This window comes from Corvus brachyrhynchos, unplaced genomic scaffold (assembly GCF_000691975.1).
Source record: "Corvus brachyrhynchos isolate BGI_N302 unplaced genomic scaffold, ASM69197v1 scaffold370, whole genome shotgun sequence".
Classification (NCBI taxonomy): Eukaryota; Metazoa; Chordata; class Aves; order Passeriformes; family Corvidae; genus Corvus; species Corvus brachyrhynchos.
This window is the reverse complement of record NW_008235977.1, coordinates 3,206,855-3,223,165: the sequence shown is the minus strand read 5'-3', so window position 1 is coordinate 3,223,165 and position 16,311 is coordinate 3,206,855.

Sequence of the window (16,311 nt, the reverse complement as noted above, 5' to 3'; positions counted from 1 at the left end):
GATATTTAAGGGAAGAAAAACCAAACAGAAACTGATCTATATTAAATGCCACAGCACTACAATAGCCATTTCTTTTATTTTGCACAAAACAATGACATTTTCTTCCTATCTGCTCAGCCATATCTGTACAATGTAGTAGGAAAGATATTTTACTTGGGTGATAATGTTTTGATTCTGGTTTATGCAACAACTTTAGATGAAAACTTAAGCACATCCTCACAATTTTGTAAAGTTAATATCAGCGTGGAAGAGTTATATGACAATTTTTATCTTACATGTTGGTTTCAGGCTTCACAGTACGAGGAAAAAGAAAGAGGAAAGTTATTTGTACATGCATGGAATATGAAAGATGTTTAGAAGTCTGAACATTGCTGCAATATGATAGTTCATATTCAAGTGTTTTACAGTTCTGCCTATAGAACAACAAAATTTATATCAACTTTCCATAATGATGGTGTTAGGGTTGTACTAGGGAGAAAAGAAATCTTAATATGCTTGGTTTGTAGTATTCTCAGAAAGCAATTAATGCTAATAGTCCAGCAGGCTGTAAGTTGGAACATTACAAATTCCATCCTGGGCTCCAGATTGCAGAGGCAAATTTTGAATTGATTTATATTTTTTAAAGCAATATTTCTTAAAACTGAGGTATCCAAAGCAGTCGGTTTAAACACAATTAATATGATCACTATAACCAGGACAAACTTATGCCCTTCACATGGAAATATCTGTTGATAAACAGAGAGGCTTCCTGGGAAAGAGCAGAAGGATTTTTATCTGGTTTTGAACTGTATCTTTTACCTTTACTTGGAACATGAGTTGTAATGACCACAGTAGTCCATCACATATTTGTAAATAGTGTGTGTTTAGCTCCATTACACACTATTTACTATTTACTATTTACTATTTATTTATTTGGAAGTTTCCTTCCAAACTTGGATGTATTATTCAGTTTGTCATGGCCTTACATCCTCTGTCCAGTGACGGCATGGTGAGCTAAGCAGTCTCAGTCACTGCAATGATGTGGCTTTTATACCCAAAACCAACATGCCCAAAGATACTTTTGGAGCAGGAGTGTATCAGCAAGTACCAGCCACAGTGCTAAAACTCTGTGATCACAAAATACAATTGTCAGCAGCAGTTGCTAAGTGACAGAGACTCCTTTGTGATACAAACAGTGTCCTAAAAAATTTACAGTGCCTCTTTACTGCTTTTTTTTTTACCTTAAAAGAGATGATCTTACTAACAGTGATATACCAAGAGCTAAGGGCTTGTATCTGGATTGTAGACTGCAGTGCCGTGTAATGATGCTGCTGAGTTAGGTTTAAGCTAGCTAGGGATTTGGTAATGGAGCTGGCATTTGGGGGAGCTCCTGGGTTCTCTACTGTGTGGGGAAGCATTAGTCAAACAAGGGAGAGGTCTGGAAGGCATTTTTGTACCCCTTCAACAAATAGTTGGAAGCAAGTCTGCCACATGAAAATCTCTGATGACAACGATATCCTTTAATGAGGATAAAATTATTAGCAAAGGCAAAAACAAGAATGCACTTCGCAAGATTAACAATAGGGAGGGAAATCAAAAATGTTTTAGAAAGTCTCAGTTTTGCTTATAGGCTTTAGGAAAGGACATTTCCTGCCCTACAGCCTCAGAGGTCTTGTGCTTGTATTTCCTCCTGCAAAATTATCAGTCGTGTTACATTCTCTTGTGCCAACTTGTTATTTTCTGCAATTGTCTCCAGCCCATCAAAAAATCTTACTGTTAGAGCTGCATGAGAAGACCAAATTATATTCAAAAGGTGAGGAATAGCAGCAGTCTTTGGCGAGATGCAATGATTTTTAAGCCAAAGGTGAGATCATGCCTGCATGAGTTCTCAATGGGGAGATTAGTTTTACAACACTAAAAAGGGATTTCAGAAATTTCTAAGTGCCACAAAACCTGCATTAGTGACTTATTTTACATCTTCATTACATCACTTGGACATTAAAGGAAGCCTAGGCAAAATTCTGAGAAGCCGATTGCACTTCCAGTTAATAACAACAGGAACCAGTCCAAGGACAAACATCTAAATCATGTTGCAGCAAATGACACAGGGAGGTTCTTTGGTGTCTGAGGCGTGCATGCACACACACACTGAGAGCTACGGCACGTTCCCCTCTTCCCTATCCTCATTTCTGCCCCTCCATGGATGCTCACACACAGTCACTGTCATGCCCCTGCTGGTCCCACCCTATGAGCCCTCATGGCTGCTGAGGCTCTTTCTCCCTCCCTGTTCTTGAGCTTTGGAGATCCAAAGGAGAGTCAGCCCTGAGGAGACTCTTCCTCACTGGTGTGTGGCTGGGACCACGAATCCCTAAGGGCTGATCAGTGAGTGGAGAGGGGAACTCACAACGCTGACTCTTCACAGATGTACAGATTGAAATTAATTCTGATCTACATCTGCTGCCTTTCTCCCTGAGCCCTTATGCACCTCATAAAGCTGTACTGAGGTCACCCATATAGCTCCCAAACCTACACATAGCCTTATATTTTGTATACCTTAATTTCAATAGTTTTCCCACTATTTTAGAGACCATAATCCATATGAGCAACTTGGAGCTAAGGCTATGTAAACACCTCTCCACCATGGATGTTATTTTCCCTCTTAATGGCAGTTTTGTGAAGGCCAGGCCATAGTGAGATCTCTGTATTTCTGTCAGATGTCTCCATCACATATCAAACCCTTGTGTCCCGTATCATTTTACACCACACAAAAAACATGGATTTAAAAACTCTTGAATCCATCATGATGACTTCACGTTGATATTCTTTAATAAGTCACTTTCTGACATTGCTCCTTTCTGGAATGACACTGATCTTTTTTGTGAGGTGACTTGAGATCTATGTATTAAAGTTATACACATGAGACTGACTCATCAATCTTAGAAGCAGTACAAGAGTGGCTGTAGGCAAGGAAAGAGCATTGTCTTTGCCCAAGAATAAGGTAAACAGGAAAAAAAACCCTTTTATGGATGCAGTTCCTGAAGCTTTCTAGAAGACTGAATGCCACAAGTCTCCTGAAGAATGTTTCCATTTCCTTCTTAGTGAATTGCTTTTTTAATTGTGTAAACAAAGCTTTACCCTTATTTCTACATATGTGTGCACTGGAAGTATTTCAAAGAGCCAAAAAAAGGTGTCCCTGTGGATACTGGTGAGGTTGCTATGGGCAAGCCAGGCTATGGAGCACTGACCTTGGCCTTCCACCCATGCCTAGTGACAGGATGACCTGTGAGGGTCCCTCCACATCTGGAGGAAAGACTAAATTTGCTGGCATATGCCAGTCTGGACTTGGAGGTGGGGGAGCTCACAAAAAACCCCCTTATTTCAGAGAAAAATAATTCAAGATAACAGGCCATGATACTTAATTTTTTTTTTTTTTGAGAAAAACATTAAGAGTTGTTAATTTCTCAAACCCTTTCATTTGGATTTATTATGGATATTCACACTGAGAATTAATAACACATATATATGGATATTCACACTGAGAATTAATAACACATACTCTTAAGTACTCTTAAGTAGGCGATAACCTTCAAGTTATGGAAATAAAAACATGCCTGCAGAGAACAGCTGAATACTCATGTTACAGAATTTTACATTTCAGGTTTTGCTCTGTCCAGAAATCTCTAAATATACCTTTTACAACTACATGTTTCCTTTTTTCAAATTGTCAAAACCCAAAAGAGCTGAAAAATCTCCTTATCCTCTTCAATGGAAATATTATGAAAATCAAGTTGCTTCTGTCCTGGCATTCTTTCTAATAACAATGTAAGCTGACTCATCTTTAAGGCTAAAGCATTATTCCTGAGAAGTTTCATCTAGTATGTTCAGGGAGAAAAAAGTAAAAACTGAGACCTAAGATTCAATATTTTTTGCATAAAAAGCAAGCAGTAATAGTGATGAAACCATGTTGGCTGAAAGATATGAAAAGAAATGAGAATATTTTTTACTATAAAATGTTAATTTCAGCAGTGATGAAGCATTTTGAGAAACTGATATCCATAATCAGCCACAAAATATAAGCATTGAAGCTCCATCTGACCTGATTCAGGGAACTCAACACACAGCACAGGGAATTATCCAGACTGCTGCCCATTTTTCTCTTTTGCACAGATATATGAGGTTGTTTAGCTGAGTAATAAGCAAGGAAGGATGTCTTCTTCTGAAAATGGAAATTTCAGAATAATTATTTCCACTTAATAATGCAGGCAGGCAGAGCACTACACAGAGCAGAAGGCTGGTGGGTACTTTCAAAAGCTCTTGGTCTGCTGATCACTACTGTTTTGAGAGGACAACACGTCCCTGTACAGTAACACCCAGCAATGACCTCCGGTGCTTTTGAAAATCTAAGGTGGATGGCAATTACAGTAATGTCCTGAATTGTCTTTATTTTGTAGTGGTATGACATAGTAAAGACAAAGCTTGTAGGTACAGATATATCCCTTATAGTATTAGTTAGCATAGCTGTAAAAAAACAGGTGAATTTTCAGCCAATACAGAAGAAACAGTACTATAGAAAAGTAAATTAGGAGCAACAACTGGTTGACCAAAAATATTTTTTCAGACATAGCCTTAAAAATAAACAGTAGGAATTAAAATTTTTCAAGTAATTTTTCAGAAACGGAAGGAATTTCTCATCATTATTTATGACTGATATGCCCCAGAGAATTCCATATGTCATCTTTTACCAACTACCAAGAACGTGGACATTATTGATATAAGCCTCTGTTCTTCTCAGCCACATCTGTTGCAGTTTGCATATAAAGAAATATTTTTTTAAGATTAGACTTTCATGGTGATATTCAGAATTATTCCATCAGAAATGAGAATAAAGGAATAAAATGTATTTTAAATAATGTATTATATTTCACTAGATTAAAAACTGCTTTTTACTTCAAGCAATATGTGTTCTGTTCGTAATAAATATCCAAAGTTTATTCCATCTCTGTCAGTTAGTTGGATATTCAGAACATGCAAGTAGCAGGAAATGGACAGGTTTGTTTTGTTTTTTCATTAAAAAAGAAAATTACCAGATTTATTGCCCAAAAGAAATACTATAGCAAGTTAATAAATACAACCTCATGTTTCTGCTAAATACTAAAGCCTGTATTTTATTCCTTTGGTAATTTAATAGATTAAATGGAAATAATATTTTGGTATGTTATTCAGTAGAAAACTTCAGTAACAAATAGCATTTCCACTGAAATCAAGAAGAGATTTTCCAGTGTAATGAATGTGGCAAAGTAACCTACTCTGCTACAGGGAGGCGCTGACAGATTTCTCAGAGTCACTTTTCTTTCTGGACCAAAAGTCCAGTGAAACTATTTTCTTATTCAATACCTGCCTACGTGTGCTTAGTTTATGCTTATTCCCCAGTCAGATTTCATTTCCAAGAGCTCAATATGTTTCAAGGTATGTAGTCAAAAGGCAAAGATATGTGTTGTGAAATTAAGGTACTTGAAACTGGCTGTGGGCCTGCCCTTTTGAATACATCACGTATGTATTAAGAGCTTTCACTGTAATTCAGAGTAAATAACAGTGTCAGAAAGAATGAGATGGAATCAGCCACAGCGGACATAAACTCTAGAAATAGCTTCAGCTTATTCATTACTCTTTCATATCACATCCCAATCCAGATATACTTTCATTTAGCTTTGGTCAGAGAAGCATTTTTTCCCATTCTTGATGGAATCTGGTTTATTACAGCACTTGACCTCTCTTCCTTCTCAGGAGATGCTTAATTCTTGATATAAAGATGGAAATGCTTACCCACTTGGGGCACACAAAACTGACTTCTGTTACAAAATGTGATTTATAAAATGAGAACCCTGGTTAAATGGGAATTTTTAGGGGCAGGGAGGTAGGCAGGTGAAGTTTGGATATGGCAAAGCTATTAAAGCAATGTTAGCAACAGAATGCCCCACAAAAAGCCCGACAGATTGAAAGATCATAGGCTGATTGTGATCTTTCATGAATGTATTCGGATGTGTGCTTCTGCTGCAAATCCACTTTAAAATACATTTAAGCAGCATGTTTTATATGCAATTCCGAATGCTTTTCTAAATTAGGGCATTTTTTTTTTCCAGTTTCCTAAGATGGTATTTAATTACATGAAATGTTTCCCATTTATTTACTAAAAGCTCATAGCTGCAGTGGGATGGTGGGATTTGCTACTGCTCCCAATCCAGTTGTTCATTCAACTCAGAGCCAGATTCTGCCTGCCACTCACACAGGAGTGGGATGGAGGGTGGAGATGTGAGCAGGGAGAGGAGGGTTGCCCAGTCAGACTCGCGTTGTAGAAAACAGGAAACCTAAACACAGGAAGAAAACATTTAATTCTGCTCCTCAAACTCCCAGGTCAATGAAATGGGTGGTAGCTGAGCAGAGGCCAGATCACCATGGCTGAGCAGCAGCAGGCAAATCAAAAGCTTTGAGAAGGAGGCTGGGCAAGGTGACCACTACAGATCTCTTCCATCCTGAATAATCCTTCTGTCCAACACTCCTCTGTCTTTTCCTGGGAGTGCTCAGTTACAGACTGCTTTTTTTTTTCCCAAAAACACGCCAAGTGCTGCAATGCACTACCACGTGGGAATAGCACCTGCTCCTCTACAGCAGTGCTGGCTGTAGACATAATTTGCACTGTGTGTTCCTCTCACTCTTTCAGGTAAGGGGAGGTCCAAAGGATGCCAAGTAGGTGAGCAACCTCCCACACCTACTACTGGCACCCTGTGGCTGCCTGTGTCCTGCCACTGCTTTAGATTTTTAGCCACTGTAGACACTATTAAAATATTCCTTTCCCTTGTAAGAAAATAATACTTGGATCTGGAAAAAAAAAAAAAAAGAAAAGCATGCTCATTTAATTTGTGCTTCCTTGCATTTGGTGTGGCACAATTACACAGGAAGATCAATTTCACCTTTATTTTTAGTGATTTTCTGACTGATTCCTGCACAGCCTGCATGCACAGAGCAGCTCAAGAGAATGTTTACACCACTGTGGAACCTGTAGCAAGCTGACAGTGCACATACAAACTACTGACACTTCAATAAAAGTACTCATTTTCAAAACAGACAGCATAAAGAGAAAAAGAGCTTTTTTTTTTTGCCCCAGCACAAACATGCACAATTTGAATTAATTAAAAATGAATGATCAGGTCATCTTGATACCTACGATCCATTATATGACCTGACACATCTTACATGTCCTGTAGCCAAAGCTTAAGGGCTTCAGTTTGCAGCTATTATTTACAAGCAGCAAATATTAGTATCTGTGCACTAGGTCACTGAAAGCATGATGTGCCTCGTGGCTGGATGTGTAAAGTACTCAGGCAGGGCAGGGATTGACACCACCTCCCATGATTAAGAGGCAGGGAAGAGATGTCATTTACCATGTATGCACATTTAAGGCTCTCTTACTGTCAGCCTTAAGCTTCAGATGATTTTATTAAGCTTCCCTCTTTGTAAAAAATATTTTTACTTGTGGGATTAAAGGAGCACTATCTCCTTAATGTTACATTCTTACATATTAAGTTGTTCTTCGTATCTCTTTAAATGTGTTCAGCTTCTCACAAATGTGATGCTCGTACACTGATCCACATCCTGATCTATCCAACATCCAAGTACAACCCAACACAACCCAGCATGGGCTCAGCACCTCTGTCACAGCTGTGGTGGGCTCACCTGTGTGTTCTGCTACATGAAACCCACCTGAGGGAGCTGCACCTACCAAGGGATTCAAAGATGCTCTGGAGCCTATGGACACAATTAGTGCACTGAAATTTGGACTTGCAAATTTCTGCAAGGGGAAAACATTGCCTTTAATTGTTCCCAGTGTGTCTGGCTAAAGAATGATTATCTCTTTTTCTTCCTGCTGGGCATTTGTTTTAGCTGAAGATGGTGAAAGCCATTATTACAGCAGTTAATTTTTCAACAAAGACTGGCACAGGCCCTGCACTGGGCTGAGCAGCACACGTTTAGCACTCCCTGCACTGCATCAGGAGCACAGTAGAAAAACACTGGGAAAAGTATTTCATCAGTAGTGAAAAAAAAGAGATGACAAAGTTGATAAAGCCAGAATACGTGGGGCTTGAAAGAAAAGACAAAAGACAATATGAAGGCACTTTTATATCCAATGGCCTATCTTGTAGCCAAGCTCGAAATTGCATGAGGAAAGAAAGGCAGTGATCTCAAGGGTTATTGTTTTCAATACAGTACAAAGGAAAGCCACAAGTAATACTTAGAGCACTTAAAATTATTCTCAGCTTTGGGAACCAGAGTCTGAATCCATAGGATGAACTATCTGAACTATTAAAAAATCAAACATATATGACAAACATAATTTCTTATAAATGATAAGAAAGATGTCATTGGAAATGTCCTCATTATGCTCCAAGAAAACTTTCCCCAAAATCTCTCATCCTAAGTAAACAGAGTGTTATTACCATTATTATTGAGGAATTACTAAAAACAAAAATAAAATCAAATCATATGCTTAAATCTGTAAGCTGTGTATATTGCACACTCCTGATATCTTTATTTTTCATGGACATTATATATGCTATTTGTTATTTCATTTCTTCAAGTTAATTAACTGACTAAATCTCTCCGTGCTTTGGTCAGGCTATATAACATAGCAAAGAACTGGAGCTCCACAAAGGGAACTGGGTGAATCACCAATTCAGCCTTGCTTACTGCAATATAGATGAATTTTGACCAGACACATAAAAAGTGGCTATTTCAGAGAGAAAGTAAAACTTCAGTGATAGAAGCCTGCTATGAATATATATATTTTTTTTTCTTTTAACTGTTTTTTGAGTATTCTGTGTGAACTAATGTATATGGTTAAAATACAGTGACCATTTATCATTTAGTTTCTCAGTAACTGTAATGAAAAGGAAGAAAATCCTATAAACACATTGCACCTAAACCCAAGTTACTCTGCAGTTTGAGGGTGGTGTACAGCAGGGAAGCCTGGATCATAAGGAAGGACTGAAAACACAACACGTTAGATAATTTACATTAATTCAGTGAAGAGACTGAATTTCCCAAAGTTTTAGAAGAGCATCTCACAAGCAAGAACGGTTAATAAAGAAGCACAAAACCTTTTACACTTGTTGGCTGTCCCACCTCCTTCATCTAAATAATGTGAGAGATTTCAAACCCCAGTGTTGTGGGTAGTTTGAATTGTTTCCTTGTTCCAGTGTAGACATCAAGAAGAGAAAATCACAATGTACAATTCCAGCTAATACTTCCACTTGGGTCAAAGTCAGAAACTTCAGAAAGCGTTTGTGTGTCTTTGCACCATAAAACCCCATTATAAGGGCTCCCAGGTCATCCACAGGCTTTTAAAAATCCCTGGGGTGAAATCTTAGTAACTCTGTTATTGACTGCAGTGTGAACAGGATTCTACACCTTGTTGTATGGTGTCAGTTTTATCTTTTCTGTTTTCATCCATAGCTTGCCTGAAAAATGTCAATATCCCCCAAATTCTGACAGCTTCTTACTGACACTTCTATTGAATATAAAGCTTTTTGAGTCTGAGTACCTAAACTGCCAAATGAAGGGGAAAAAAGCCCCAAAAAACCCCAGACAAACCCAACCAGAAAAAAGCACTTTTATTCAATTGGAGAAAATAGTTGATTTTGTTCAATATCTGAAGACCACCACAGGTCAGAGGATTCTTCTTTCTTCTGCTTTATCTCATTTTACAACAATATGGTTTCAGATAAAAGATATAGATTGTTTTGCCAGATGTGAAGAGGAAGAAAAGATATCTTTGGAAACAATAAGCTCATTTCATTATTTTGATAGGAGTAAGAAAAGCATATTTTGCCTACAACAAAGAGCTGGAACTGATACATTCCAATATATGAAAGATTTCAGGGCACATTAAGTTCTCAGACTTAAAAGACTGATGATATAGTATTGGAGATAAAACTGAATCAGGACAAATCCAGTATTTCATCTAAGTTCACTCACACCTGTTTGTACTTGTGGGCCTCTTTTGGTCTCTCATAAATCTCTCAGAGACAGGCATTGAGTGTGATGCTTTTAGAACACATCCATCTGGAACATTAAACTGACATAACATGGTCATGAGGAAAAATAAATAAATGACTGGTCAAAAGGAATGATTTAACTTGAACAGCAGACAACCTCCCTTCCTAGGCAAACTCTTGGAGTTACAGGTCAGAGTCTTAGGGGAAGACCTCTATTTCTCTTCAGCATTAGGACAGGAGAGGGTTATCTTTGTTAAAATATTTCTTCTTATTACATTTAAGAAAAAGAGGAGGACAAGAAAAAAGGAAATAAGGTTGTTGACCTTGGACTTTCCAATTATTTTTTAAGAGCTCAAGAAATCTCAGAGACTTGAGGGTAACACCTTCATTCATTCCTTCTTCAACAGAAACAGGTAAAAGCATGTGCACATTTACAAATATTTGGAGAATTTGATTTATAACTTAGTTGCAGTTCTCCAAGAAGGCAAATCTGTTGAATCCCTGCCTGTTCAAAACAGCTCAGAAGGGCATATAATTTTAAAATACTGTAATTGCTTGGATAAAGTGGTCTTCCTGTGAAATAAATCAGGGGGAGACAGTTTGGTCCATAAACAACTCAGCAATGAGAGTCCCTCTTCCAGAGGATGTGGTGTGGAAGAACCCTTTCCTGGAAAGAGCAGGGTTTATCAGCATTTGCAAAGGAGTTGAAAGCTTCCATACCTCAGACTGAGATGAAATTAACAGTTCCACTCATAATTATGACAGTCTATTTTACAAGACTGGTAAAATGTGGTCTGGTACTCAAACAGATCAAATGTCAGCCATTTGTTCTATTTGCCAACAGCCAAGAGAGAAAATTCATCTTCCTCAAAGTGAAGTTATAAAACATACTAGACATAAAACTGATTCAGAACCATCGTCTCAGAACCTGGATCAGCTTAATGTCACTGTACTTGTACTTTTAGCCAAGAAAATCAGATTTTTTTTTTTTTTTTAATCCTTCTTAGTAATTTGTGGGCTAATAAAAGGCCTCCTCCCACTTTTATACCAACAATTTACAGAGAGCCGGAAATTAAACAATGTTTCTTCCAGGGACTATAATAAAAGATGGTGTATTTCAATGCATGTTTTCTCATGCACAGTACCCTCCATCTCTGATATCCTCAAGTTTCTTTAAAACCCTACTTCATGAAATTGCTCCTAAGAGAACACCCACCCTTACATAGCTCACATGCTCAGACAGCCTTCTCAGAATTGGAAGGAGAGCATGCATGAGGCAGAGGCAGAGGCAGAGTTGATTTTGGAAGAGAGGAGAAATTCATTGTTGGAATCGGAAAAAAGGTATTGAGAGAATGAAGCATTAGGAAAAGAATTACTGAAGGCACTCCTGACATGGAGGCTCTTTTTTAAAAGTCTCTTTTTCTTGCTTGCACATGTGCATGACCCACATGGTTGTTATCTCTGAATATGTCTTTCAAATTCACAAAAACTGAAAAGACCCCCTTGCTTTTGTTTTGTTCACATTCCTGTTTATAGAAGGAAGTAAGTATTCAGCTGGTTTGTGCATTTAGAGCCCAAAAGCAGAAATGCTTAAAATTTTGTTGCTCTCTAGCACAGAGGCTTTTCATTTAAATGTGTGGATTTTTTGTCTTGTTTTTTCTTTTAATTTGAGGAAATATATAACAGAGTCTGCTGGCCTGGCACCTGTTCTATGACTTGCTGTGCATCTGGTGGCCGCAAGCATGTTTGAGCTCAGAAAAGTCCTCCGTCACTACAACCCCTAATTCTTGCTGAGGATCTGAAAACGAGGTACAAAGTGGCAACATGTAAGAGTAATTTCAAACCCTGACTGTAAAGCCAAATCCCATTTCCAGGAGCAGTTTGAACCGAAATCCCGATAAGCAGCGACCGATACAGGTGCTGACAATAACCATAGCTGCAGCAAGCTGCTCATTAAAGATCCTGACTCACATAAACAGACCCCACCGGGCCTCATGAAAATCACTGTCTTCTGCCTCCATTTGCTCATTAGGCTCATCCTCAGCTTGCTAAGGCTCGTTGTCACTTTGCAGAACAGCTCCTCTCTCCACGATACCGCAAAGGCTGTCAATCCCCCTTCTGTTCCAAGCACTGCTGCTTGTCTTGAAAGCAGATTTGGGGACTTGGAAGCTCACACTGGGAAGGGTGTGCCTGCGTAAATTTTTCACGTTCCCCCAGCTGGCCCCAGTGCTATTGCAGAACAGGCACTTTGGAATGCAAGGACAGGGATTTCCATTTACCTCTCCTTGGCTGATTCTTTTGGCAAGGTTCAGTGCAGCAGCAAAATGATAAAAATTCTGCTTTAAAGATAACGAACCAGTACATGAAGCAAAATGTGGAGTGAGGCACTTTCGCTGTTTATTACTCAGGATATGAAATAACCAATTGGTCTGAAATTTCCTGTCTGTGTGAGGAAATGTATTTGTGAGTATGTCAAAATTTGATCTGAGACCAATGCACCGATCTTGATCCAGAGCACTCTATAATCAGTAGAAACAGAAACAATCCTGTCACTCGTTGAACTTCGGACCAAGTTTTTACGATCCGTATTCTCTCTCCTCTGCTGTTCCTCCCCCTGTAAAGTCAAAATGACCCCTGTTCCAGGACATGCTTCAAATCCCATTACAACTGCAGATTTAATTTGACTGAACAATTCTGAGAGCATAAAAGCATCTAACTTTGCCTGAGCCACCCTTCTAATGCAGGTACCACACTTAGTACCTTGCAAAGCACTTTGTGGAGCCACAATAGCAGATGATAATCCAGAGACCCTGCACATCATCGAGATAAAACTGGTGAATAATGCATGAGTATTTTGTGTATTCATTTATATGTTTGATGGGTATCTCAATTTAGCTGCCAGATATGATAGTTTAAGCTACAGTTCTAGCCAAAAGACTATGTCCATTCTTTTTTTCATTATTAAACCAGCGATATAAACACATATAGGAGTAAATACCATAGTAGAGAAACCTGTGGATACAGAGAAGCAACATTCTAGAAGTTAAACTTCCCATACAGCTTGTATGACAAGTATTTGCAACCAATACTCAATCTGAAGTTCCAAATACGTCATCTGAAGTGACTTCATATACTCTGTATTTATTGTACTTTAAAGGTACAATCCTAATTGTAGTAATGTGTTTAATTTGATACACATGTTTATGGATCTGTTATTGAATGGAAAGTAAATAAAATACAAAATGGCTTTTCTTCTGTCAGTTTTCTCAGATACATTTCAACATGCTTTGTTTTGGCCTTTATATGCTTAATTGGTTTCATTTATGCAATTTACAACTTTAAATTCAAATTTACCTTACATGTTCTCATGTCTAAAAAGAAATAATGAAATAAAATGAGAATCACAGGTAACTTGTTCTCTTTTAGTCTTTTTACTCCTGCACTGTCACATACCCCTACCTTAATAAGGGCTTTTTCATGGTTGTATTTCTGCCTACACATGTGCAATCACACTCACAGAGATTTGTAGGCAAGCAGACACAAGAATTCTAGTGTGCTAGATTAGAAATAGAGTCCTTAAAATTAAGCCCTAAACCTACCACCATCCAGATTTCTTTGCAGTCTTTAGGTACAGCTACAGCAATCCAAAGTTCCTGTTCTTCCTAATTCATGTTGACACCATTTTTGTCTTTGATCTTAGTGTAGATTAATTCTAGGTTGGTCTAGTCAGAATTATTATTTTTTAAATACATATGATTTTCTCACTAATATTTTATATTTGCTCCCCCGCCTGCATGTTTTCCTCTTGAAGTTTTTTTTTTTTTTACTTGAGCCTTTTGCAGGTAAATGTTACAAATGCGCAGAATAGTTTGCATTTAAGAAAAAGGAGAGAAAATAAACACCCCACTGTTTTGTTCTTGCAAGCCACCTTAATAGATTTACTGAGAAGGACAAGGCAGTCCATCTTGAAGGCTATAATGCTATTTCACTTTGACATCTGTTCTAAGGTAATGGTATCTATCATTAACAATGTCATTAGTGACCACTCTCAGTCCATTGTTCTCAGTGTCTCAGCTGGCTATAAAGATCTCATTTTAGACACTTAGCTCTGTGCATATGCCCTTTCATGACATGGTTCTCTGGGAGAAAATGCTTTATGACTAGTCATACTATAATAATTCATTTCCATTTAAAAATACACCACGTGGGATTTCAAATGAGGGAGAAGGATAAAAAATTACAAGTTTTCTGACCATTCATCGATATAATACCCAGTATCTTCTAATTAAGCTATACTGGCCAAGCATTAGATGTAAAAAACAGGAAATGAAAGGGAATAGCTGAAAAAGTGTCAGCTGTTTTAAGTGAAGCTCTGTGTTTATCCCTTTGTGTTAACCGTTTTTAAAAATGCTTAAGGTTTATTGACTAAAAATGAAAATCTTGTGTTATGCACAACCGCCCCCCCAAATATGCATCATCAGATCTCTACCTTCACCCAGATTTTGCAGATGTTACCCTATTATGAGTCTTACATTACTTAATAACCTACTTCTGCTGCATTATCTGTGTGAATATTTCTAAATAAGCCTTTACCATAATTAGCAAAACTTCCTGTCCTCATAGAGATTTAAAGCAGAACCATGAAAGACAACACTGCTCAGTATTTCACCTCCAACTGGAAGCTTTGAGGTTAACCTAAATGAATATTCTTTAATTAAACCTGTCCATCTTGACTCTTAGTGCTGGGGTTTAGGTCTGATCCCATCCTTTCTCCCCCTGACCCTGCAGAGGCAAATCCTGCTCTTCTCTGCAAGTCCCTGAAGGCAAAGGTGTCTTGCCGTGCAGGGGGTCTCAAATCATTCTATCATCAGCCCAGACTCCAGATGCCAGAGGAACTTCCACCTGTCTCCTGGATGCTGCTTCTTTTGTGATCATAGCACCTCACCTTCCCATTCATTTCATTAGCATAATGTTGGGAAATATTGGTTTCAAAACAGTTTGCAAGAAGTTTTTTCTTTTGTTTTTCCTCTCTCCCGATGAAAGGTGGAGAGCCAAAGGTGGTCAGCCAAATTTGAAAGAGAAGATGAACGACATAGATGATGTGAGATCACTACAAACAAATGAGGCATCAGCTGGAACACCTTACACTAAGAACTGCTGATAACATAGAGCCAAAATGAACATTTTGTATATTTATATTTTGACAGAGAAAATTTAGAAGGGTAGCAAAGGCTAATGAAAAAAATAAGCTGACTTGGCATGCAAGTCAGCTTCTTTCTCATAGATTTCTGGAAATTTTAGAACATAGTTAGTCAAAACAGGAAAAGGACTACATATCTTAAAACTAATAAAAAATGACAGCAAGTGTGATGATATTTATATGTCAACATAGAATAATGTCCTTGATATTCTGAGCTCAAGGGATTTTCATAAAACGTAAAAGCCATGAGGATGAACTCCAGGCTACATCAGTATGAGTTTTGCTTGTAGGTTCAATAGGAGTTGATTTTAGCCTGACAATATGAATTTAAAATGACGGAACTAGAAAATTATGGACACAAATCCGTGCACTTATCCTGGTAGTTACTTGGCCTGTTAGACATTGGTAGCCCAGTAAAGCTGCAATTTTGCTACGCCTCTACGCCCATAAGTATGTCCATTCTGCTGTGGGCCTAAACTGGGGCTTATTAAAGCTTAATGGGACCTCTGCTTTGGCTTCATGCACTTTGGACAAGGCCCATTAAATAGGAAATCTGAGTCAGTGACAGAATTTGAACAAAGATCAAAACACTGGTTGCTCTTTGGAGATAAAAATTCTGCTATGCACTGCAGGCAAAACAGTTGGGCTGATCTTCTCAACATCTCTTATCTTCAATTTCTGATACTTGATTGTTGAAACCAGCTTGTGTGTGTATACACAAAGAAGCAGGTTTTTTGTTTTCTTGCATTAATGTTGCTGCCAATATTTGAAACAAATAATTGATGTAAAAGGGAGCATTCCAGAAAATATTAATGAAAAATAATATCAATCATCCATTATTTTTTTGCTAATTTTGTTACTCTTCCTTCCAAAATTTATTTCATTCTGTACCATCAGTTTGTTAATATCAGTTGTTCCTACGGCAGCAGAGCATAATCCTGCAGATGGGATGTAAAGGAAGTGAAGAGAGGAAATTCATTATCTGTTGTGGCTTGCAGGTGCTCAGCTTAGAACCAGCACTGAGTTAATTTTGATGGATAAATGGGCCAGACAGCATTGACCAGATGGCTATTCAGAGATTTT